This window comes from Hippopotamus amphibius, chromosome 16 (assembly GCF_030028045.1).
Source record: "Hippopotamus amphibius kiboko isolate mHipAmp2 chromosome 16, mHipAmp2.hap2, whole genome shotgun sequence".
Classification (NCBI taxonomy): Eukaryota; Metazoa; Chordata; class Mammalia; order Artiodactyla; family Hippopotamidae; genus Hippopotamus; species Hippopotamus amphibius.
This window is the reverse complement of record NC_080201.1, coordinates 7371319-7398623: the sequence shown is the minus strand read 5'-3', so window position 1 is coordinate 7398623 and position 27305 is coordinate 7371319.

The window sequence follows — 27305 nt, the reverse complement described above, 5'->3', positions numbered from 1 at the left end:
AAAAAAGAAAAAGAAAGAAAAGAAAAAATAAGGAAAAACACTTTCTAAACTATAATGTACCATATAAATAAAATATCCCAATTACCAGGAAATAGCAAAAAGTTAAGGGAATGGTTCAACAGGAAGTTGGAAGACTAGTAGTTAGCAGGGCTGATGACATAAGATTTTAAACAACTTCAGGGTCTGTGTATGTGTGTGTGTGTGTGTGTGTGTGTGTGTGTGTGTGTATGAGCTGGTTCCAAAGTGAACTTTGCTGACAGTCTTTTAAATTGAAAGATTACATTTGCAACTTAATTTATTCCAGTTAAACTGGATAAATCTGATTTAGGGACATGCAGTACATGCAGTTTGGAAGCAAGGGTGAAGAAATAGTGTAATTATAATTATCACAGTGTCTTAACACAAATGTTGTTGAATGAATGAGTGAATGAATGACCAAATGAATAAATATGGACAAGGGTCAGGGCAGTGGGCTTGTGGATAACTAGCTGTCATGGATAGAACACAACTTCAGAAATTCCAGGTTAAGAGGTTAAGATGGTGATTGAAATTTCATCTCAAAATTTCCCAGTCCTGACACCTAATACAATCAGTAAAATAATTAAACAAGCAAAGAACCAAAAAGTCATCAGTACCATTCAAAGAAGACAAAAGGGGTAAACCAATAAAAATCAATTAAGGAAAGAAACAGTTAAGGAAAGGAACAAAAAATTCTGGAGCAAAGCAAAAAGTACAAAAAAGCCACCCTCATCACCAAGAAGTTTCACCTATAAATCAACAAAATCCAGGGAAGTTTTACTTCATTCTCCTAATTCTTATCTCTTTCTCTTCTGATATAGAAATAGGGGAAAGGGCTACTGGGAAGAAACAGGGAGAGGGCAGGAAACCACAGAGAAAAGTGAACAGATAGAAAGGAAGGCTCTAAAGCTATATGCTGAATTGGAAAACTAAATACAAGGATATCCCAACCCCCAGAGAAATGGGTGTACACCACCCCCCACCCCACCCCCCACCACACACACACACACATGAGTGGAGTGAACCTTGATCCAGAATGTTTGGCATAATTTAGAAGAGAGAATAGAGTCCAGGCAATTCTAACAGATAGCATTTTTGCCCTTCTGATCTCTCTCCATCCCTTCATCATCCCCAGGCCACAGGCAAGTGGATGGAACACAAAATACCTAGCTCTCAAGGTACATCTTGGAGAGGAAACAATCTAGTTTCAGATAGGGTAGGGAGACAGTCAAGAAGTCATCTGCCCTATATAATTACAAATAGAATGTCCAATCAGAGCTGCCCAAGCATAAGTAAAATGAAAAGAAATTTGATAGAAACTATGAAGACCTACTACAAAAAAAGAAAAGAAGGGAGGAAGGAAGGGAGGGGGTGAGGGAGGGAGAAGGAGGGGGGAGGGAGGGAGAAGGAAGGAGGAGGGGAAGGGAGGGAGGAGGAGAGTGGGGGGAAGGATGGGGGCAGAGGGACGGCAAATATAAAACAAAGAACTCAACCAAGAATAAAGCATGACTCCAAAAAGAGAAGGAAATCCCTTACAATTACTTCATACTATACAGCAGCAAATAAGAACATGAATGTCAATAAAACAAGAGCTCCAAACCAGAAGATAAAACAACAGAGTGAGATGCTCTAAATGGAGACTGAAGAACTAAGGAAACAAATTGAGGACCAAAACAACAATATTATGTAACTAATACATAACTCAGGACAGCAAAGAAAGAATAGATCTTGTGCTGAAAATTGAGTTACTGAAATACAAAGGTTGCATTACATTTAAAATGACAAACATTTTAAAACTGTTAGAGAAAAACTAAAAGATATAGAAGACAAAAAATATCTAACATATGGATATTTGATTCCTTAAATTGATAATTCAACAAAGATTTAAGAAGATGTACTTAAAGACCATACAGTGCAAATCATTTTCCTGAAATAAAGAGAGGAATGATTTTTTAGCTCTAAGAGCACAATCCATTGCAGGAAAATTTTATTCAGAATGTGCAAATATATCCCAATTAAACTGGAATTATATAGAATCAGAAAGAATTGTTCCAACACTCAGGAACAAAAATAAATTACTACAAGGAAGGAAAAACATTCTAGCTAGCCTCAAACAATTCCCTAGCGGCACTCAATGCCAGAAGACAATGGAATCATGTGTATAAAGTTCTAAATGAAAGAAAGTGTATCTTGAGAAGGTTACACCCAGCCCGTGATGCTGTCCAGGCAATACAGGACCCATAAGTCATTCCTGAAACCCATAAGTCATTCCTGAAGTCATTTTCAAATGACCCATAAGTCATTTGAAAATGACTTCAAAATGAAATCCAGACAATTGAGAGATGACCTTAAATAAAGAATTCGGGAATGCAAAAGACATGGGAAAAGGGCTAGGGATGAGTACTGAACCTATTTAAATATAGAACCAACAGTAAATATGTTTTACTATGGTTACTATGGGAAACAGATTTATATAAATGAAGATGTAAAATATGAATACATATATTTACTGAATATGAATGTTATAAGCCTGGAAAATTAAAAATAGTCATAGTGTAACTTTTAAAAAATCAGGAAACAAAAGAAGTGAAGGAAGAAAGGCATAAATGTTAACGCTCCCATCTTTCTTGGAAAGCATTAGTTATACGAGCTAAAAACTAAAACGTAGCTTTCACAAATCTCCAACCACTTAATTCACATTCCTTTTCTCTCTCTCTCTCTCTCTTTCTCCTTTCCTGCCTTTTAAAGGAATATTTTATTCTATCTCTTGTGGTAAAGACACGTTTATTTAAAATTCAACAGTTCTTTCCATTTCAATATAATTTTTCTTGTATAGAATTTAAATAAAAACAAATTATCAAATTGAATCCTTTTTAATAAAAATAGCATTTCATTTTAATAAAATATTTATATCTATCCTTTACTATATACATATACATAATGTATTAAAATCTGTGCATATATATATTAAAATCTATCTGGAGCAGTGTTCACGCAGTGTTCACCAAGGTTAATTCCGCGTGGTGGGATTTTGCCTTTCTTCACGTGTGAACTTTTCTGCATCTTTGAGCTCTTTAAAATAAGCACGTTATCTGTTTTAGAAAGCAACAGATTGGTTGTATTATTAAGTACTGATACCAGAAGTGTTAAGGCTAAGGCGGAGAGGAAGGAGGGGAGAATGTGGGGTGGACAGAGAGAGAACAGAGGAGAGAAGGGAGCAGGGGACCAGAAAGAGGAGAGGGCAGGAAGGAGGGATGCGAGACGGGGAACCGTGGGGGGCGCAGAGGGAGGAAGAGCAGAGAGTGCGGAGAAGTGGGGAAGGGAGGGGAGGGCGCGGAGGGGGGCGCTGGGGACCAGCAGGAAGTGCCGCCTGGCCGCAAGCTGACCTACTTTTCTTGGGCCGATTTGTTTGCAGCCAAAGCTACTGTTGAGATAGCCCGGTGAGACTCGCAGGAAGCCAAGCCGGATGCCTGCGACGGCCTCCTCCTCCCTCCTCTCAGAGCGCTGTCAGTTTCATCAACTCCAGCTTCCCCAGAAGGACCGGAATCCATTCGCAGACTCCGGGGCCAGGCTTCTTGGAGAGATCTGTGGGTTTTGTCTACGAACCCGAGTCCCCAGATGGGATCTTCAGCCAGAGGGCAGATTCCCTTCTCCCTGGGGCAGGACTAGACCCTTGTGCTCTGGGACCCTCACCTGATGTCCTCTCCAGGCCACAGGAAGGCCCAGGTGGTGACATGCCCTACACACATATGCACACACACTTCCTCCTGGTCCAGGCAGCCTCCCAGCATCTGCCCCAGGGACTTGCAGACTGACAGCCTCAGGATGACAGCTCAGCTCTGCCACTCTCCACCCTGTATCCTTGGGCAAGTCACTGATGCCTTGGAGTCTCACTTTTCTTGTTTTTTAGGTGGAGAAAATGCCATCTGCATCTCAGGGTCAGAGTGAGGATTAAATAAAACAACGTGTGTGATAGTGTCCAGAGTGGCAGCAGGGACATGTCTCTGCTCCTGGCACATGGTGGGTGCTCAGTATAAGTGCTGGTTTTATCCACTGGTGAGGAAGCTGCTTCCTAGGGCACACTGACGATGGCTTCAGGTGCTGGCTGATGCTGCTTTATCCACACCTGGTCAGGAGTGATTTATGTCATCATAATTACCTAAGCCCTGACACATGAAATGGCCAACTGCTTGGGAGGATGCCTCCTTTCTAAAATATTTCATATGGGGACTTCGCTGGCAGTCCGGTGATTAAGATTCCGTGCTTCCAATACGGGGGATGCAGGCTGGAACCCTGGTCAGGGAACTAAGATCCTGCATGCTGCATGGCATGGCCAAAAAAACAAATTAAATGAAATAAAATATTTCATATGAAATAGTTTGGTCCCATGCCCACCACCTAAAGAACTGGGTTTTGGATTATTGATACAAAACAAATAATAATAAAGACACACAAAGCAATTGCTGTGATGCAGATGGAAGGTGCCAGAGCTTTAGGTGAAATACCTCTCTTAGCCTCTCAGCAGCAACCACCAGGAGGAAAACTGAGACTGAAAATAAGCAGTGGAGCTATGATTGGCCATTTGTCATTTTGGGGTCATATGTGTGTGGGGGGGGGGGTCCATGCCCCCTTTTTATGGTTAATATCATCTTGATTTCTTCTGAGGAAATGACCCTGCCTGCACTGTGCCATCTTAGGTGACTGAAAACCAAAGTCTTCTGCCCTCCCCAAGCCAAGGAGTGGGCTCCTGACCCCACTGGACAATTGGACTCTCGCTCCCCCAGGACTTGGAATCATGAAGGGAACGTGCAAGGACAGAAGAAAACAATCACACCAATAATAACAATAATAACAACAGCAGTGGGCTTTTTCTTTCCAGTGGTTGTGCCCTGTGTAGGTTATCATTGCTTCTACCACCAGCACCACCCGCAGCCCACGAGCCTCATGTCCGTCCCTCCAGGCCCACCTCTATCCAGAGCTCCAGACAGGAACCCAACTGACACCTGGACAGCTGCAACCTGACATCCCAAGTGCACTGACAGGCTTAAGACTGAACACCTTGTCCTCCCCTCACCCCTAAAACTGCTCCTCCCCTGTGTTCGCTGTCGCAGTGCAGGCCACCACTGGTCACCCAGTTTCCCAGCAGAGAGATCTGGAAATTATCCTAGATCCTTCCTTCCTCAGCCCCCATACATCTGGTCTCCCGGTCTGACAATTCTGCCTCCTAAAAGAGCTTGTAAACGCATTCCTCTTTCATGAGCCTCAGTTCTGCTAGAAGATGGCAACAGCTTCTCAAGGAAGACTGCCTCCAGGCCTTTCTCCTCCACCCCATCTTCCATGTAATAGGGCGATCTTTCCGCAATATTCCACCTGGTTATGTCAGGGGCTTGAAACTCTTCAATACTCTGCCCCTTGCTCCTCAGTAAAGCCCAGATTCATCACGATAAACAAAATCTTGTACCTCTTGCCACTCTATCCCATTTCTTTTCACCTCACAACACTTCTAACCAAGCACCCTTCTCTAACTATATGAAATTCGTCATAGATTCCTGGACATTCTTTGCTTTTTTGAGCCTCCAAGCCTTTGCATGTGCTATAGTCCTCTGCTTGGAATGCCCTTCACCCCCTTCTCTACATAGAAAACTCTTCCTTGTGCTTTACGATGAGGCTCAAGGGAAGCCAGAGGGGGGAAGCCTTCTCTGAGCCTCACAGGCGCAATGTATTCTTCTTCTGAGTTCCCATTACATCTATTCCTCAGTTCTACTACAGCACATATTTTAACTATATTTCATTTATCCTGCAAGTCATGTGTCAATCTGTCCCCCTTTGACCAAGACACCACCTCAAAGAGCAGGATGAGTGAATGACAGGGAAAGGAGATAGTCTTGGGTTTGCTTTTTTCCCAGGCAGATCACTGAAAGCTGGTTTGAAATGGGCTTCTTTAGATTTCTGAGAGTGAATAAGGTATAACCTGCGCCTGTGGGCAGCCATTCTGCCACTATGAGGTAAACACTGCCTGGGAATGGAACCCAAACAAAGGAAAAGTTAGTACCTGGAGTGAGACCAAGTTCCCATGGTGACAGTTGAGCCCCTAGATGCAGCTATGCCTGATGTCAGACATGGCTCTTGAATTTTTCAGTTGGGTAAGTCATTCCCTCTGTTTGCCTGAGCCATTTTGAATGTGGATTTTCCCTCTACTGCAAGAAAAAGAATCCTGATGTCCTTTTTTTAAAAAAAAAAAAAAAAAAAAACTCTTTATTGGAATATATTTGCTTTACACTCTTGTACCCGTCTCTGAGGTACACCAAAGTGAATCAGCTGCATCTACGCACATATCCCTATATCCCCTCCCTCCCGCGACTCCCCCCAACCCTCCCCGTCCTGGCCCTCCAAGGCATCTCCCATGAAGTTGATCTCCTTTTGTTATACAGCAACTTCCCACTAGCTATCTATTTTACAGCTGGTAGTGTAAATATGTCTATGCTACTCTCTCACCTCGTCCCAACTTCCCCTTTGCCCCTCACCCCAGCCCCGTGTCCTCAAGTCCATTCTCTACTTCTGTATCTCCACTCTTGCCTGTCACTGGTTTCATCAGTACCATTTCTTCAGATTCCATATATATGTGTTAGCATACAGTATTTGTTTTTCTCTTTCTGGCTTACTTCACTCTGTATGACAGACTCTAGGTCTATCCACCTCATGACATATAGCTCCATCTCATTCATTTTATGGCTGAGTAATATTCCATTGTATATATGTGCCACATCTTCTTTATCCATTCATCTGTTGATGGGCATCTAGGTTGTTTCCATGTCCTGGCTATTGTAAATAGTGCTGCAATGAACATTATGCTACTTGTTTATTTTGGATCATGGTTTTCTCTGGGTATATGCCCAGTAGTGGGATTACTGGGTCATATGGTAGCTCCATTTTTAGTTTTTTAAGGAACCTCCAAACTGTTTTCCATAGTGGCTGTACCAGCTTACAATCCCACCAACAGTGCAGGAGAGTTCCCTTTTTTCCACACCCTCTCCAACATTTATTGTCTCTAGATTTTTTGATGATGGCCATTCTGACCAGTGTGAGGTGATACCTCATTGTGGCTTTGACCTGCATTTCTCTAATAATTAGTGATGTTGAGCATCTTTTCATGTGTTAGTTGGCCTTCTGTATGTCTTCTTTGGAGAAATATCTATTTAGGTCTTCTGCCCATTTGTGGATTGGGTTATTTGCTTTTTTGGTATTAAGCTGTATGAGCTGCTTGTATATTTTGGAGATTAATCCTTTGTCCATTGCTTCATTGGCAAGTATTTTCTCCCATTCTGAGGGTTGTCTTCCTGATATCCTTAAAAGATGTTGAAATAAGAATACACTCTGAGAGAAGACCTTTGAAATACACAGGTCGTGCAACAAAACAGAAGTATGGGATCAACTTAAAGAGACAGAATGGCCCTGAGGCTGCAATACTTGACTGCAACCTAATTGAACAGACTTACTGAGGGCATACCTTGTGCCTAGACTCTTAAGTTATCAGACATAGAAAGTGTCCATCAGAAGGAGGGTTAGTCAGATACAGGTGTCTAGACAAAGGAGGAATGTGGAGCAAGAGTTGGCCGTGCCCATCCAAGCACCATCTGGGTTAACAGGTATCAGAGTTTCCTTAGCAAGATTCCCCATCTAGTACACGGGCTCTGAACCTGGGGTCCCAGGGCTTGGCTTCCTGGAACTATGTGACTCTCCTCAAATTGTATATGCCATTATGCATCTTTCAGAGAAGAGTGTCCATAGTTTCAATCAGATTCTCAGTGGGGCTGATTACATCAAGTAGGTTATGATTTGCTAATGTAGCAAGGAAAAGTGTTTCAGGCATCCCAGTGGAGAAACTCTTCTTAAGACCACCCAAATTCTTTTGTATACTCCGGTCTCATTCTCAGGACACTACCCTCTGATTATCAGTTTCCCCGTGCGGCTGGCCTCCAGGGAGAGAATGCAGTGAACAACTGTTGGGGGCACTTGGCTCCACTTGAGAGCTGTGTTACTCATCACGAAGTAAGAAACAGGGACATGGGGAAAGAAGGGAATATATTCTCCTCGGCAGCCCCAGGTGCAGGGATAACAGAACCTGGGGAATAATAAGTAGTATTTGCTGAGCCCACGTTCCAGACACATTCATATGTTATCTTATTTAATCAAACAAACCAGGGAGAGGGAAATTATTATCCACATTTTTATATGAGGACGCCAAGGTTTATACAAGTTTAAAAATTTCCTCAGGGTCACACAGCTGCCTGACTTCCAAGATCATGTGTTTTCATGCTGCCAACAGTGACCACAAACACACCCAAGAAATGGTAATCACGTGTTGGCTTTTGTGGTAACTTTGGTGATGGTGCTACTGTCTGGATTCCCCCTTCCACATGTTTCTAGCAGCGGACCCTGCCTCCACCGCCGGCCACAGGTGTGTGAACCCAGGCACGGCTGTCTGGGATATGCCCCTGGACAGAGAGACTGATTGAGGGATGAAAACATGTCCCCCCTCAGGACCATCAGAGTTATTCCCTGGACTGTGTTAATGGGGACAGCCCTTTGCCTCTTGGGTCTTAGAAAAAAACTAATCTTCAAGAAGAGAGAATAAAGTCAATCAGAAGCTAGAAGAGATGAGAGATGGACAGCAGGACTCCAGCAGCTCGGGGCCTCCAGACCCAGCTCTGGAAGTTCTCCTTTGCATTCTGTGAACGTCCCTCCTAAAAGCCTGGACAGATGGAGTCAGTCAGTAGAGGCTCAATAACCATAAACTCCATAGAGACCTTTCACCGCATTTATCCTTTGTGTCAAAACTCTGCGGTAAGTGCTATTCTTTTTACCAAAAGGAGAGAAATAAGGAACAAAGTGATTAAGCAAATTGCCCAGGGTCACACAGAGGCGAGTGGCAGGGCTTTAACTCAATCTCCACGTCACACTGGTTTCCTTCCACACGACGGAAGTACACGCCAATATCTGAGTCCTACCAGTGAAGCAGAGGGATGTTATGCCTCAGTTTGGGGAGGGAGTTGGAAGTAGCTGAGATAGCTCCAAATGAGGAAGGTTTGCCCCAGAAGATGGGCTCCTCCTCGCTTACCTAGAGAATCAGCGTATCAGTCAGTAATGTATTCTGTTGTAACAAACTACTCCAAAAATCTCAGGGGCTCACAACCACAAGGGGTACTTCTTGCACTCAGATTCGCAGCTCTGCTCAGCTCTGACCCACATCTTCTCACTCCAGGACCCAGACTGAAGGAGCAGCCCACATTTGGGATGTGATGATCTGATGGTAGAATGCAGAAAGGCGAGAGGCCAAGCCAAATCATGCAAGGTCGTTGAAAGCTTCTGCTTGGACACGGCCTAGGTCGTGTCCACTCACATTCCACGGGCCAAAGCACGTCACATGGCCAAGCCTGACGATACAGTCCACCCACTGGAATAACTCCAGGAAGAAATACATTCCACTTATTGGCCTCGTTCCAGGAAGTCACACGGCAAAGGGTGTGGGTATCTATTACCCACACGAGGAGGAAGAAGATGGCTGCAGACAATTATGCAATCAGTCAAACCAAGAAATGAGCATGTGCTAGAATATGAGAAGACCTGACAAATCTACCTTTCATCACAGGAAGCCCTCCAGCAGGGCTGATAGGAGGAGCCTCAAAGCTCCCAGACTTCTGAGTTGAGCCAAGACACAGTCTCGGCTGCCGACAGGCCAGATTTCAGTGGCAGAAACAAAGAGTCTTGAGAGCTAAGCTTTCGACATCTGGAGCCCAAAAAGAGGCTCACAAAAGGCCAGAACACAATGGCCCAAGGGATGCCTGATGAATGTGTCATAAGAATAATCATTGTCTCAAGGCATTGGGTTATGAGTAATTTCCCCTTGTGTTTTCTATTGCATTACGCTACTTTCCTAATTATAAAAATGAGCATTTCTTGAAGACATGTACCCTTGCTGAAACTGAAAACAGCATGAGCAGTGGAAGGAACTGCTTTTCAACGCCAAACCTCATGATGTTGAGGAAGGTTAGTATGTCAGATGCCGCACCGGGGGTGGGTAATTTCAATCCTGTGGGGCAAATAGTCCTGCCACCGACTGGAACGACGGACAAATAGAAAGGTGGTGATCAGGATAATCTTTTTACTTGGGTTCTGTGTGTGTACAAACTAGGCTTCACTTCCAAAACCTAGACGTTCCAGGAATTTCCCACCCAGATTCCATCTAAGGTTGAAGAAAGAGAATGGCCACCTGTTCTGTATAAGCTGGAGATCCTGGATTTCCTTCTGGTCCAAGAAGGGAGAATAGGCTATACGGGCTTACAAACGACTTAGTTAGCACTGAGTCAGCCCTGTGGTTTTATAATAATTAAACATGAGTTTGAACAAATGTCAGCCCAATTTGATGCAATATGCACGGCAACTTCAGCCATGGTCTTCTGAGTGATACAGATCCTTAACCCTTGACCCTGTTGCTTGACAGCTCTGTGAGTGTAGGCAAGTAATTTAATTTCTCTGTGCCTCAGTTTTCTTCTTGAAAAGGGGGATAATAATAGCATCTACCTCATTGGGATGTGTTTTTAGGATTAAACACACGCATCTAAAGCTCCTAGCACTGTACCCGACAGATAACAAGCAAATAACAAACTGTGGCTATAAATACTAATATAATAGGGACAAAAAAAATTGATACATGTGTGTTCATAGCTTTCCCCTTTCTTCTCCTGTTGAAGAAAAGTTGGAGATACTTGGCCAACATTTCCTCCTTCTGCCCCTTCTCCACACTCTCCTTCACTTTTGAGTCTTATGGAGGAAAATCTGGCTCATCAGTGGGAGAAGAACCAGAGCAATGGGGATGAGAACTTGTAATGGAAAAAGGCTAAACAGAACAAAACCAAAATCAAGCAAACAATAACGAAGAAAGAGAGGGACTTCCCTGGTACCGCAGTGGTTAAAACTCCGAGCGCCCAATGCAGGGGGCCTGGGTTCGATCCCTGGTCAGGAAACTAGAGCCCACATGTATGCCACAACTAAGAGTTTGCATGCCACAACTAAGGAGCCCGTGTGCCTCAACTAAGGAGCTGGCTAGCTGCAACCAAGGAGCCTGCCTGCCACAACTAAGACCCGATGCAACCAGATAAAAATAAGTAAATAAATAAATATTAAAAAAAGAGGAAGAGAGAAAGACAGAGGGTGAGATGGAGAGAGAAAGAAGGAGAGAGAGACAGAGAAAGAGAGAGAGAGAGAGAAGGGAAGAACTGGACCTAAACAATTAAGTTTATTGTTAAAATTTTGAAAAAAGTGGGAAATAAGAAACAGGATGAGAGATTTTGGAGCTGTTGTGTAGTGTAAGAATGGTGGTAACTGAGATCCACCAAGGAAAGGGATTGAATTAGTTATCTATTGCTGCATAATTATCCCAAAATTTAGTGGCTCAAAACAAAGATTTATCATCTCACTGTTTCTATGGGTCAGGAATTTGGGAGAGGCTTAGCTGGGCTCTTCTGGCTCAAGGTCTCTAGTGATGGTGCTGGTAAGATATCAGCTGGGGCTGGGATTTCCCTGGTGGCACAGAGGTTAAGAATCCACCTGCCAATGCAGGGGACATGGGTTCAATTCCTGCTCCAGGAAGATCCCACATGCCGCAGAGCAAGTAAGCCTGTGCACCACAAGTATTGAGCCTGCGCTTTAGAGCCCGTGAGCCACAACTATTGAGCCCATGTGCTGCAACTACTGAAGCCCATGCACCTAGAGCCCATGCTCTTCAACAAGAGAAGCCACCACAATGAGTAGCCCGCACACCACAACTACAGAAAGCCCGTGTGCAGCAATGAAGACCCAACATAGCCAATAAATAGATAAATTTAAAATGTTTTAAAAAAAGGTATAAAACATGGTTAAATACAATAAATATTGCTTTGAAAAAAAAAAAAAGATATCAGCCAGGGCTAGAGTCCTCTGAAGGCTGGCTGGGCTGGAAGCCCCTCTTTCAAGATGGCTCACACATATGGCTGTTGGCAGGAGGCCTCGGTTCCTCACCTCATGGGCTGTCCCCAGGGCTGCCTGGGTGTCTTCATAGCATGGCCGCTGGCTTCCCCAGAGCAAGGTATCCGGGAGAGAGAGCAAGGAGGAAGCCATAAGGCCTTTTATGACCCAGCCTTGGAAATCACTCATCAGCACTCCCACCATAATCCAATCACCAGAACTGAGACATTAAGGCCAGCTCGCACTCAAGAGGAAGAGAACTGGCCTCCATCTTTTGAAGGGAGGAGTATCAAAGAATTTATGGACATATTTTAAAACCACTGAAAGGATGTAAGGGAGTGTGGCTGTGGATTGTGATTTTGATTCCCTTGAATATTACAGGGGACTGAATTTTTTTTTTCTTCTTTGACTACACAATTTTTGTTGTTTGTGTTGCTTTAATATGACAGTCCCATTGGGAGATTGGGATACCAAATTGTATGCTCTAAATATATGCAGTTTATTGTATGTTAAATGTATCTCAATAAAAGCTCTTAAAAAAATAAAATAAAATAAAACATCACAGAATATGTTAAAAAAAATGACACGGTCCCTAGATTGGTCTATATATTTATTTATTTACTTACTTATTTATTTTTGGCTGTGTTGGGTCTTCGTTGCTGCGCACGGGCTTTCTCTAGTTGCAGCGAGCGGGGGCTACTCTTCATCACGGTGCACGGACTCCTCATTGTGGTGGCTTCTCTTGTTGTCAAGCATGGGCTCTAGACACTTGGGCTCAATAGTTGTGGCTCACGTGGGCTCTAAAGCACAGGCTCAATAGTTGTGGCGCACGGGCTTACTTGCTCCGCGGCATATGGGATCTTCCTGGAGCAGGGATTGAACCCGTGTCCCCTACATTGGCAAGCGGATTCTTAACCACTGCACCACCTAGGAAGTCCCTATATATTTTCTTTATGCCCAAATGACATCCTTTAGCATTTCTCATAATGCAGGTCTGCTGGAGATGAACTCTTTCAGCCTCATTCTCTTTCTGGGACTCGAACCGCCCAAAGATAAGATTGCTTGATATTGTCTCACAAGTCCCCGAGGCTCAGTTCATCTTATTTGTTTTTAAAATATTTATTTATTTGGTTGCACTGGGTCTTAGATGTGGCAGGAGGACTCCTTAGTTTCGGCTCGCCAGCTCCTTAGTTGCAGTATGCAGACTCTTAGTTGTGGCATGCATGTGGGATCTAGTCCCCTGATCAGAGATCAAACCCAGGCCCCTTGCATTGGCAGCATGGAGTCTTAACCACTGTGCCACCAGGGAAGCCCCATCAGTTCATTTTAAAGAATCTTTTTACTCTCTGTTCTTCAGATAGAATCATTATTACTCATCTGCCTTCAAGTTTCCTGACCCTGTCTTCTGCTATCTCAAATCCAATGCTAAATACACTCAGGTACTTTTCATCTCAGTTTTTACTTTCACTTGTAGAATTTCCATTTGTTCTTTTTTGTGGTCTCCATTTCTTTGCTAAGATTATCAGTTTACTCCTCTAATTTTCTGAATATAATTATAATAGCTGCTTTAAAGCTTTCATTTTCTAAGCCCAATATCTGAGTCATCTTGGGTTTAGTGTTTATTGCCTGCTTTCTTTTTTTTTTTTTTTTTTTTTTGACTAGAGGTCACATTTTTCTGTTTTCTTGTATGTCTAGTATTTCTTGACTAAAAATTGGAAATTGTGATTAAAATTGCAATACACAGTAGGGAGTATATTACTGTATCTGTATCTGGATATTATTATGTCCCAAAAGGTATGGATTCCACTGTTCAGTTACTGGCAAACCATTTTGAACTAGTGCAGGTTTAGTTTTATGATGCTAGTGTGGATCTGTGGAAAGCCCAGCCCCTCAACTTGGTAGGACTGAACTTCCAAACTCTGCCTCGACTGCAAATCTTGTCATGACATTATTTTGGGTTTTGTTAGGGAAGGTACAAATTAGGTCTTACCCTAGGGCAGTGTTCTCAACTAGGGTGATTCTGCCCCAGGGCAATGTCTGGAGACATTTCTGGTTCTCACAAGGTGGTGGAACACTCCTGGCACCTAGCGAGTAGAGGCCAGGGATACTGCTAAGGACTCTACAGTGCACCGGACAGCACCCCCTCCCCAACAAAGAACTCTCTTTTCCAAAATGTCAGGAATACCAAGGTTGAGAAGCCCTGCTCTAAGACAGTCTTCACTCCTAGGGCACAGCCTTTCTAGCATCTCAGCTGAACGCCAGGGTATTCACAAGCCATTGATGAGATCTCTCCACTCAGGCAGGACCAAAAATCCAGTGATCCCAGCACTGCTCATCCTCTGGGACCTATATTCTGCTCTCAATCCTGTGGCTGCCGTTCTCTGTGAGCTGCAGGTGGTCTCGTTTGCACATGTGTCTCTCGGCCACAAACTCAAAGGGGACCCCCACACCCAGCTCTCCCTGAATGGGGCCCTCTTCTGCAACATCCTGCCTCATGGATTCTACTTCTTCACTTGCCCTGAACTCTGATCTCTGCCTCCTTCAGTCAGTGGGACCACTGTGCTCTGCTCAGATTCTAATTCTTCATGCCACAGTCAGAATACTGTCCCCAGACAGGGTGCTGGATGATTACAGGACATAACTGTTGAGCTTCCCATCTCTCAGGGGTCACGTTATTGCTATACTGTTGCCCACCATCTGACAAAAGTTGCCCCATACATTCGTAGTTGTTTGTGGCAGGAGGGTTAATCCACACCAGTTACTCCACCATGGCTAGGAACTGAAGTCCAGGGTGTTCACCTTGGCCTTTCTCTTCCTACTTCAAGCCTTGTAGAAACTGATGAATCTGAAGACCTCTAGTAACACCCCCACGCTGCAGGTGCTCCAGACCTGCCTCTCGCTGAGACATTTCAAGTTCAGATTCTCATTCAGCAGACCTGTGCTGGTTCTCTCGCAGAGGACAAATCCGTGTATCCTCATGACATCCCTGAGCGGTATGTGTCATCATCTTCATTTTTTTATAAAATAAACTTGTGTCGGGAAGGGCAATTTTCCTAAGATTCAGGGGAGATAAAGCAGCTCCAGGGAGAGCACGTTACTTCCCCGAGGTCATATGGAAACCTGTCAGGAACGTGAATCAGGTCTATCCGGTTCCTAGTCGAAAGTCCTTTCCTTCCTTTCCAGCATCCACAGCTGTCTTCCTGGGAGCTATCTACCACCTCTCAGAGGAGATCGAATGGCCTCAAGACGTGACTAGTTTTTCCCTTCTCACACGCTTCCGTTTTCTGCTAATCTTACTCATACTCTTCCTTTCTGGCTAACCTGTATGTGGCGCTGGGCCTCTTTGTCTACAGTTGTCCTGAGAGGTATCTGAGGCCGAACACCATCTGTCTCCCAGGGAACCAGGAACGTACAATGTCAAGAACACGTTGTGCAACATTTACATCACACAACTTCATTTCCTCTGTTAAAATCTAAAAAAAAAAAAAAAAAAAACCTCTCAAATGTTAACAAAGCAGTTATCCAAACTGGATAAGAGATGATTGAATGCTTTCTGTGGAGCACCAGTAAATACTGACATATTTATTCCTATTTTTATGAGTCAGGAACCACTTTTTAGGTTGCAAATAAAATCATGTTATCTGTTTACACTGTAAAATCACAACAAAGAGCAACTATATTGTAGTGGGCTGAATGTCGGCACCAAAAAAAGCTATGTCTGTGTCCTAACTCCCCAAATGTGTGAATGCGAACTTATGTGGGAAATTTGTCTTTGCAGATGTAATTCACTTAAAGATCTTAAGATGAGACCATCCTGAGTATCCAGGTGGCTCTAAATCCAATGACAAATGTCCTTATAAGAAACAGAAGAGGAGAGACACAGAGACACAAGGAGGAGACTATGTGAAGGTGCAGTGAGGTACTGGAATGATGCCAACAGCCACCAGAAGCTGGAAGAGTCAAGGAACCGAATCCCCACCTCCTAGAGCCTTTGGAAGGAGCACAGCCCTGCCAACATTTTTATTTCTGATTTCCGGCCCCCAGAACTGTGAGAGAATAAATTTTGTTTTAAGACACCTAGTTTGTAGTAATTTGTTACAGCAGACACGGGAAACTAATACACATGTTCTCAGAAAAAGACAACCGCACCAGATTCTTCAAGATCTTTTCCATTGGACTTCCCAGGTGGCACAGTGGTTAAGAATCCACTTGCCAATGCTGGAGACATGGGTTCAACCCCTGATCCGGGAAGATTCGATATGCTGCGGAGCAACTATGCCCGTGTGCCACAACCACTGAGCCTGTGTGCCAAAACTACTGAAGCCCCCTCACCTAGAGCCCTTGCTCTGCAACAAGAGAAGCCACCACACTGAGAAGCCCATGCACCTCAAAGAGTAGCCCCCACTCTCTGCAACTAGAGAAAGCCCGCACCTAGCAACGAAGACCCAACACAGACAGAAATAAATAGATAAATAAATAAATAAATTTTTTTAAAAGATCTTTTCCATTAATATTTGATTTCCTTCTTGTTCATGGCTTTCCTCAATGGCTAACCCTTGCTCCTACTGCAAACGCTTTTAGTACAAATAGGAGAAAAGCTTAAAATTGAATAAATTAAGAAACAATTGTTTTGTGCTTCCACAGCAACCTGTGTGGTACAGAGAGAATATTTTTGGTGGCAAGACAATGGAAAGCCCAGACCAAAGTAGCTCAAACCTCAAGAACACTTACTGGCTCCCATTCTGGAGAAGCAAAAGTGGGGCCGGCTTCCAAGCCAGCATGCTACCGTCCACGGATTTAATCATCTCTCCACTCTGCCGTTTACGGTGTTGGTTGCTTTTTAAGGCTGTTCCCCTCACTTTTTAAGGCTGTTTAAGGAGGGCCACCATGGCAAGCAGGGCTATATGCTTCTTCTTGCGGGTCCAGGAAGAGAGTCAGAGAATGCGAGACAGAGACAGAGAAAGAGCTTTCCTGTAGCTCTCTCCCTAGAAAAGGTGCTTCCCAGAAGACTTCAGGAAACCTTGCCAAGTTTAACTGAACACAATTGGACCACATGCCCTTTTCTGAACCAACTGCTGGTAAGAATGATGGGTCCTGGAACGCATGAGTCCATACACCCCAAACGTGAGGGTGGGTCAGCTGCCTCGAGGCCCCCATAGGATGCATGAAGGGAGGGAAGATCCCTAAACAAATGGAGGTTCTGTCAGGAAGGACAGAGGGGAACAGATGATGGGTGGGCACTGACTCTAAATGATAATGCAACAATACCAATGTGCCCACCATCCCACCCACCTTAAAATATAAAATACAGCCACAGCTGAAGATCCCTACAGTCCCGTGAACAATTAACACTCCCTTCTTCTCCTTAAAGTTACCTGCTAATTTAAATTTAGGGCTTATCATTCCCATGTATTTCACTCTATTTTTACTATACGTGCTTGTACGCCTAACCAATGTGTTGCATTCTGTTGCGTGTTTTCAAACTTAATACAAATGGGATCATCCCGTACATACTATTCTGCAACTTGCTCTTATTGTTCATGATCCGATTCGGGAGACACGTCCACAGGCACATGTGACGCTTCAGTTCACACTTTTCACAGATGCCTCCCAGCGTATGACCGTGGTCGTCCATTCCCCCGTTCACCATTTAGGATGATGCTTTTTTTTTTTCCTTTCTCTGCTACAGAGAAAGCTGCTGTGCACATGCTCATCAGTACGCGACTCTGCGTGTTCCTAGGAGAGTTTCTCTGGAGTGTGGGGGTAGGAGTGGCATCACGGAGTCACAAGGTATCCGCGTCTTTAGCTTTCCTTGTTCTCAGTGGAGGTGGCACCACGCTATGTCTCCCTACGCGGTGCACCAGGGTTCTGCCCCCCCACACTCTTGCCAACACGTGTGGAGTCCGCCTGTGAGATGGGTTGATCCTGTACATTGTCTTTAAATGGTCTGTCACTCTTGCTACTCTTCATACTCCACGTAGGCCAAGATTGGGTTTATTTCATTCACTCCCGGACCCCAGATGAGGCTCAGCACTTGGTAAGTTTCATGAGGGAGAGATGGGCCAGATGCTTGCTGAGTGTTTTGAGGGTAGGGTCCCAGCCTCGTTCTTCTTCCTCTGTGCAAATCCTTTGCTGTAGTTAACAGTAAGGAGGGAAGGTGGAAGGGCACAGTCTGGTGCCTGGGAAAACCTTGCTGTGGGCTGAACCAGCACACACACGGGATCTGGAGGATAGGGAAAGGATGCCTTTACCTGTGCCCTCAGGTTGCCGACCAGTCTTATCAGGAGTCCTCCTCCCCCCTCTCCCTCCGCCATGGTGCTCGGGGTCACTTAGCCCCTCACTACGCCCCCTGGCCAGGGTCTCCCTCTGCCTCTGACTCAGGCTTAGTCATTCAGGTCCATCGGGCTTACCCTTTGATGGAGATGGGGGGCAGGGAGGTGGGTGGGAGCACATGGAGCAGGGGATGGAGGAAGAGGAGGAAGGCAGTCACCCTGGTCCCACCTCAGCAGGCAGCATCTAACACATCAACTTCTCAGCGCAGGACAGTGATGAAGGGATTTGGTTTTCCCTCTGCTTTTGAAATTCCCCCTCCTACTGTCCTAACTTTAAAAGGGCCAAATTCCTAGAGAAAAGACAAGTGTGCACCACACCCGAGACCTGCATCCAAACCTCTTCTGCTTGTTCCGAATCCATCTTCCCTGCAGTGGTTCTCAACCAGGGGCAGCGGCGCCCTCTGGAGGCATAAGAAAATGTGCAGAGGCATTTTTAGCTGTCTCGCCGCTTGGGAATTTAGCAGGTCAGAGCCAGGGATGCTGAATGGCCTGCAATGAACAGCACAGACGTGCAGTGAGGAACGGTCTGGCCTAAAATGCCCATAGCGCTCTCGATGAAAACTCTGTGGGCTCTGGGAGGCTGAGGACAAATGTGACCCCAACACCTGGCCCAGGGCCTGGCACAGCCAGAGCCCCATAAATGCCCGCTAAGTGAAAGAAGGCAGGTGAACAGTATTCTATGGTACCAGCCCACAGAACTCCAGTGCCTGACACAAGCACACGTTGAAAACCAGGGTGTTAACTCATCAGCCAGAAACAGACAGGAATCTGAAGGAAAAGTATCCTCCCCGTCAGGAAGTCAGTGAGATCTTCTTTAGATGTGGGGAAAAGATTTTGTTCTCTATCCCCGGGAGGCTATTGAATCCTGTCTCCCCTCCCATTTGGAAATGTGAGGGGACAAGGGGGCAGGCTGAAGAGACACAGTCACAGTAAAAAAACAAACAACCAAAAATGCGTAAGTGCTCAGACTTTACAGAGAAGCCAAAACCTTACGCACAGTAATCCTCAACCCCCACCCCCACACTGACAGTGCCGGTGAATGAACGCCGCAGGGGGCAAGATGTGCCAGGTGAGTTCCACGGAATTTTGAGAGAAAGTGAATGGAATTCCCAAGCCCATCCAATCAGAGAGGAGACGGCAAGTGACCGAAAGCTGGGCTCAAACCTCTGTGACACCTAGTAACTGGGAGCTACCAAACTTCTCCAAGCCTCATTTTCCTCATGTATAAAATGGAGATAATGACATTTACCCTATAAGGTAACGTTAGGATTAAGTGAGATAATGCAAGTAAAGCGTCGTGTCTGGCACTTAAGAAACATCATTATTATTATTATTATTATCATCATCATCATCATCATTATCACCATCACCATTATTATTTGAAAAGCAACCCCAGATGAATGGCCAGCAACAAAGCCACGGATCACCTGGGGGAACAGAAGAGACACCTGTCCACTTATTTAACCCGCGGACTTAAGTAGATCAACAGAACCTTGTGTTCTTAAGAGACACAAATGAAGTAATTTTATTCCGCCTCTAAGTCGTTTTGTTCCCTGTTGCACAACACAACGTTGTGACTCACGTTAAATGATAATTGTGTTTCTCTATCTCTGTGATGATAAATAGTTCACTTTTAGGCCTCTTTTGCAAAAAAAAAAAATGAAGGTTTTCCAGCCAACTTATCTTTCATTCAAAACTTTGCAAATTCATCTTTCTTCCCCTGCGCTCCACCTTTTCCCCACCCCAGGCCATTGCTGGCATTTTGCTGTTCCAAGGAGTATATCTGTGGTTTATTCCAATAACTTTGAACATCGGTAATAATGCAAACCCTTGGCATCTGTTCTCTGTTGAAATGTGAAAGCTTCAGAGCAATATTTACAAAACCCACTTCCCCTACCACTGCTCTCAGATTTGATTAAGTAACAGGAAAACATGACGTTCCAAATCAGTTACAAGCTGTTCTCGGGCTGTGTCAGGGCCAATCCTTTATATTTTCAAATTTATGAGCACGCCACTAGAGAAACATCACTTACCCAGCTGATCCAACAAATGCTCCCTCCTCTCACTCCCATGCAATACAGTTTGGGTTTTCTTGACTCAAATCCCAGTCAAAACCCCCTCCCACACATTTTGGAGACTGCTGGTGATGTGGGAATATTTCAATATTGGAAGTATATGAATTGGGGCACATTCACGAGTTAATCAATTTTGGTAAAGATGCTCTGGCATAAACAAATCAAGGTAGGAGCAGGAAAGGGTATTTTATGTCAAACTCAAGTCCCTCTTCAGAAAGCTGGGACAATTCTCCCCAGGAGAGCATGTGGGCAGGCAGCAGCTTTCACACATCTAGCTAGATGGCCACAGTATTTGATCTGAAGCAAACCCACATCATTAAATATTACTATGTGTAGTAGGCTGAATAATGGCCACCAAAGACATCGGGTCCTAATACCTGGAACCTGTAAATGTGGAAAAGGGGTCTTTGAGATGTGATTAAAGATCTTGAGATGGGGAGATTACCCTGGATTACCTGGTGGGCCCTAAATGCCATCACGAGTGTCCTTATAAGGAGGCAGAGGGAGGTCAAACTCAAAAGAATAGGACCCGTGGCCACGGAGGCAGAGATTGGAGTGATGCAGCCACCAGCCAGGGAATGTCAGCAGCCACCAGAAGCTGATTTTCCCCTGGAGCCTCCGGCAGCAACAGGATCCTGCTGACACCATGATTTGGACACAGTGAACCCGATTTTAGAATTCTGGCCTCCGAAACTAAGAAAATAAACTTCTGTTGTTTTAAGCTACTATGTCCATGGCATTTTGTAACAGCGGCCACAGCACACTAATACACCACGCAAATAAAAGGCCAATCGCAAGAGAGTCAAGAATTTAGCACTGGAAAGAGTTTAATCCAATCCCTCTGTTCCTATTTCACATTAGAAAACTCAACAGAGAGGAGGCCAAGTACCATGACCAAAACCATACATAGTGGGAGGCAGAGCTAAAACCAGGTCTTCTGAGTCTCACAGTTCTTTCTGAAGAAGGGGGGGGGTCAAGCCTTTGGCCTGCATGGGTACCCTTCTTACTTCCTCAGGATGTTTCCAATGATGTACAATACTGTCCAGTATGGTAGCCACTGGCCGCGTGTGGCTGTTTAAATTTAAATTAATTTTAAATGAAACATAAAATTCAGTCCCTCAATCACACAAGCCACATTTCAAGAGTCCTATGCTCACATGTGGCTAGAGGCTACTGAGTTGCACAGCACAGATACATAAATATTTCCATTATTATAGGAAGTTCTACCGGACAGTGCTGTGCCAGACACATGGAAGACCCAGTGACGTGCTCACTGAACTTATAAACTCTACGTCTGTTGGTTCATGCTATGTTCCCAACACCTTGTACACTGGCCGGCACGCCCTGGGGAGCCCATAAGAATGTGTATTAAGATGCAGAGTGACCCCAGGGGCTGTGACTCCTCATACCTTCTCCTTGCTGAGCAGGGCTTTCCTGTATGCTCTGAGGGACGCTGCAATACGGTCCAAGGACCACATCCTGGGAAGCTCCCTTGTCTGGGCCCAGAAGCAGCACAGGGAGGCCAGGAACAAGATAGAGGGGGCTACACTCCTCTTCAGACCCTCCCTAGACCCAGCTCATGCTGCAGGAGAGTCTACAGAGTGTTCAGGGGCCACTCCCTGCTTGTTCTGATGCCTGTTGGGATGCCAAGAGAACTCTCACACACTCTCTCTAGAAAACATCAATGAATACCAGCATGGCCCTGCACAGTTCAAAAGCAATGCCACAGTCTCCGCTGACCCACACAACAACTGGTGAAGCAAAGAACTCCATTTTATAACAGAAAATTGGGGTTCAAAGGCATATGAGAGATGACTTGCCCAAGATATGCAAAGAAGCCAAGATTCCAGTGAAAAGTTCTGACTCTAAAACTTGCCTTTCACACCAACCACCTCTTCTTCCTTCTTCCCTGAACACACAGACATATGCCCCAGGCCTTCTTGAGGACACAGGCTGGGTCCTACTCAACTCTGCACCCCTGATATCTAGCAGTGCCCTCTTCAATCAATCAAACGGTCCTTAAGCCTGGTTTTCACATCTCACCCTCTTCCCCTGGGGGAAGTTGAGAAGACAAGTCCAAAGGAAAATGAGGCAAATATATGCAATTGCACTTCTAAGTCGTCAACTCTGGAAATAGAGGAATTTTGCACAAATTCACTTCAGAGGAGTGAACTCCTTACACGGACACAGGACGTTACGTATTGCAACTGGGATGGGGTTATAAAGACAGACGAGGCATCTGTCTCCATCCAGCCATGTGCTTGAGTTTCTAGTTTTCTAACACACACATACAAGCTGGGATTCTATGCACACTCACAGTATTCCAAGAGCATAATTTAAACCTCGCCACATGTGAAATGCGTTCATCTAATCCTCACCACAGCTCTGTGAGGTAGGTACTATAATAATCCCATTTCATAGTTGAAGAAACCGAGGTCCAGAGTTTAAGTAAATCTGCACTCCATCACCACAGTTCAGAGGTTACAGAGTTGGGATTTGAATGTAGGTCTGTCTGATTCCAAACTCCTCATCATGGCAGTGTTCTGACTCTCAACGAAGTCTGAAATAGACATTTTGGATTTATGGAAATTTGTCATGGAAAATAAGGCCCTGGTGGGGCTTCCTAGGTGGCGCAGTGGTTAAGAATCCGCCTGCCAATGCAGAGGTCACAGGTTCGACCCCAGCTCCAGGAAGATCCCACATGCTGCGGAGCAACTAAGCCCGTGTGCCAAGAAAAAAAATAAAATAAAAAATAAGGCCCTGGGGAGAAAAAAAGACCTTTCAAGATAGTTATGAGTAGGTTTCTGTGTGGGCACATATACCTCAGATCTTGAACACATTTCTGTCCCACACCTAGCATTTCCACAGTCAACATTTATCTTTTTTGAAAGGCTGCCCTCTGTCTTCAGCAGAAAAACCCAGGACCCTTCAGAGTCAAAAAATTCAAGATAAATCTTAAGTATTTAGGGAAAAAAGAAAAAACAGTACTGAGTCCATTTCTCAGAAAAGTACATATTTATGACAAGTCATATTTCTAGATGAAACAAACTGCTTCTTGACTAAAAATCTAGGGCTCTTGAAAAATTTTTTTATTATGGAAATTTCAAGCATTCATTAAAGAAGAGAGAAAAATATAATACACCCTTATGAATCTACCATTTAGTTTCAACAGTTATACACTCATAGCCAGTCTTGTTTCATCTAATACCCCCACACTCACTTTGTTTGCTAGTATTTTAAAATAAATCCCACACATCTATCACTCCTGTGAATACTTCCATAGTGCATACTTAACTGATAAAGACACCTTTTTAAACATAATCACAATGTCATTATCACACTTAACAAAATTACAGTACTCTCTTAAAATCATCTGAAGCTCCACCATACTTAAACTTCTACAACTGTCTCCCAAAATGTCTTTTTTTTTCAGTTGGCTTGTTCCCATCAGAATCCAAACATGATTCATGCTTTACATTTGGTTCTTATGTTTCTTAAGTCTCTTAATCTTACACCACTCACAAAAATGCACTCAACATGGATTAAAACCTTAAACATAAGACCTGAAACTGTAAAGCTCCTAGGGAAAAAAAATAAGAAAAAAGCTCCTTGACACTGGTCTTGGCAACAATTTTTTACATATGGCACCCAACACATAAGCGGTAAAAGCAAAAATAAACAAGTGGACGACATCGAATTACGAATCTCTGCACAGCAAAAGAAACAATCAGCAAACTGAAAAGGCAATCAGAATGGGAAAAAACATTTGCAAACTATATATCTGATGAGAGGTTAATATCTAAAATATACAAGAAACTGCTACAACTCAAGAGCTAAAAAACAACCAACTTAAAAATGGGCAAAGGAACTGAATAGGCGTTTTTCCAAAGAAGACATACGGATGACCAAGTACATGAAAAGATGCTCAACATCAGTAATCATCAGTGAAATGCAAATCAAAAAACCCACTATAAGATATCACCCCACATCTGTTAGAATGGCATCAAAAAGACAGGAGATAACAAGTGTTGCTAAGGATGTGGAGAAAAGGGAGCCCTAGTGCACTGTTGGGATACTGGCAGGTATGAATCCTCTATGTGCAGAGCAAACATTCCAATGAAAAATGGCCAGGTCTAAAGCTCTCGACACAGAATGCTCCCCTTTCACAGTTCTCTACCCTGCAGTGTTGAGTAGAAAGCAAATACCCTGAGAATTTCATAATGGCTTTGCTCCAGAGTTACAATTTTGCTGTCATATTCAACATGACAATCTGTCATATTAACACTTCAATATAATATATCACCAATAAGAATGTTCTCAAAAACCTCAATACAAAAGCCATTTCAGGAAAGTGCTTAAAAATGCTTAAAAATTAACTGGAGAAAAAAAAAGGACAAAGCCAGAGAAGTGGTCGACAAGAGTGGAGGAAGATTTTTAACCTCAAAGAAGTAGTCATTGTATGGAAGCTAGTTAAATCAGAAATAGTCAAATTTTTATGTGCAAAGTTCACCTGGGCATTTTATTAAAATGCAGATTCTCGGGAATTCCCAGGTACTCCAGTGGTTAGGACTCCACACTTCCACTGCAGGGGGCACGGGCTTGATTCCCGGTCGGGGAACTAAGATAATGCCACAAGGCGTGGCCAGAAAAAAAAAAAAAAAAAAACGAAAAAACCCAGATTCTCAGTGGGTAGGTCTAAGAGTCTGTATTTCTAACAGAGCTCCCAGGTGATGCTGAAACCACTGATTCATGGACCAGGTAAGTAGCAAGAATCCAAACACTGATAAAAGCACCTGGGAAAGAATGCTCCCTTACAACTCCTCTCTTTGCCATGCCCTTCCCATGTCCCCCTTCCTTCCAACCCATTTCACTCTCCACTCACGCTCTAGGAATGAGAAATTATCCCTCTATTCAAAATATAGCCATTCCTAGTGAGCAAGTTAAAATTTTATGCATGGGACATCTGTTTCTAGTAATAAGGCTGATTAGATCATCTGAAAACCTTCCTACTAAAAAGCTATTTTAAAATACTAGAGAACATATTTCAAATGAGTTTTTTAAGGTACAGTTGAGCTCAAAATAAAGAAAATCCTTGGGGGCCGAAAGCACTGTTAAACCAGAAAGGTAAGAGCATCAGGAGATGCTGTGCATCCTGGACCAGTTCCCAAAACCTAGAAATAGGTTTTCATTCACACACTGAAGAAAGATGGAAGTCACTGGGTCTGTATGAGCAGTGGTGTAGGAAGTAAGAATACCACATAATGCCAGGACCACCGAAGAGTACCCCCTCTAAGAAAAGGAAACTAGGACCTCCCTGAAGATCCAGTGGTCAAGACCCCTGCTTCCAGCACAGGGGGCGCAGGTTCGATCCCTGGTCGGGGAACTAAAATCCCACATGCCATGTGGTGTGGCCAAAAGAAAAAAGAAAAGAAACTAGAAAATATCCACTCACCAGCATAGGGAGATAGGAGTAAAGTCAATACTCATCTTGGGCTCTAAGCAGAAAAAAAATTTTCACCTAGAATTCATACCCTTGAGTCTTCCCTCACCTAAACTTGAGCAATCTTCATTACTCAAGTGATCCAGAAATTCCCAACTAGCCAAATTAGCATAAAAGGCAGCTCTGAGTCAACAATACCTCTGGGGTGCCAGATACAGTAGAGATACACCCTGAGTTACACTGTACAAAGTCCAATTAAATAAACCCTGCTAAAGACAGGCTAACAATAAAGAAATTAAAAACACACAAGGAAACAATCAACCATGCGGAAGAGACAGCAAACAGACAAACAGAAGCACTAGATATCAGAAACTTCAAATAACAGAACTAGTGGATAAAAACTATTAAAAAGGAAGCTACTTTTTTAAAACATAAAAGAACTGAAAACATAAGAAATACCTTTATGAAAACAGAATGGGTAAATTTTGAACATGTACCAATAGAAACGGAAAACTATAGTCATTGAAATAAAAAACTTGATGGGTCGTTTAAACAAGCAGAGGGGACAGAAGCAGAAGAGATATTTAATACGATGGAAAATGGATTTGAGAAAATTACCAAGAAGGCAGCACAGGGGTACAGTGATAGAAATTTGAAAAAGTTTAAGAGATACAAAAAAAGGGAATAAGAAGGCCCTATATATATGTAATAGGGACTCTAAACATAGAAAATAATGAGAATGCAGGAAACAAAGAAATGGGAGCTGAGAATTTTCAAAGAAAGGCAAGAATCCTCATAGTCAGGAAGTAGACAAAATTTCAAGCAAGAGTTTAAAAATCCACATCGAGACAAATCATAATGAGCAGAGCACTAAAGACAGAGATCTTAAAACTAACGAAAAGCTAAAAGAAGAGTTGCTTCAAAGAAGCAACAATTAAACTGCCTACTCAACAATAAGCCAGAAGACAAAAAGCAAATTTCTTCAAAATGATGAGAGAAAGTGATAACCTAGAATTCTATATCCAGCCAAAATATAATACAAGGTGAGGACAAAATTAAAAGACATTCTCAGACAAACCCCAAAAAAGTTTACAACTAGTAGACCTTGACTAAAAGAACTTCTAAGGTGTGTTTTTCCAGAAACGAAGTAATTAAACCTAGAAGGAGTGGCATACAAGATGGAATGATGAGCAACCTATGGCAAACCTAAACACAAAGTGAAGTTAAAAAACAAAACAGCCACTACTTTAAAGGATGAAAAATAGAGATGTCTCTGAATAGAAAATAACAATAAGGTATAAGTTGGAGTTAAAGTACATTCTTGTACATTCTTGTATGTATTGTATACCTACATACAAGAATTAAATGGCATACAACAACAACAACAAATTAAAATTTTTAAAAAAAGTACATTCTACTCAGGAGATATTAATTCTA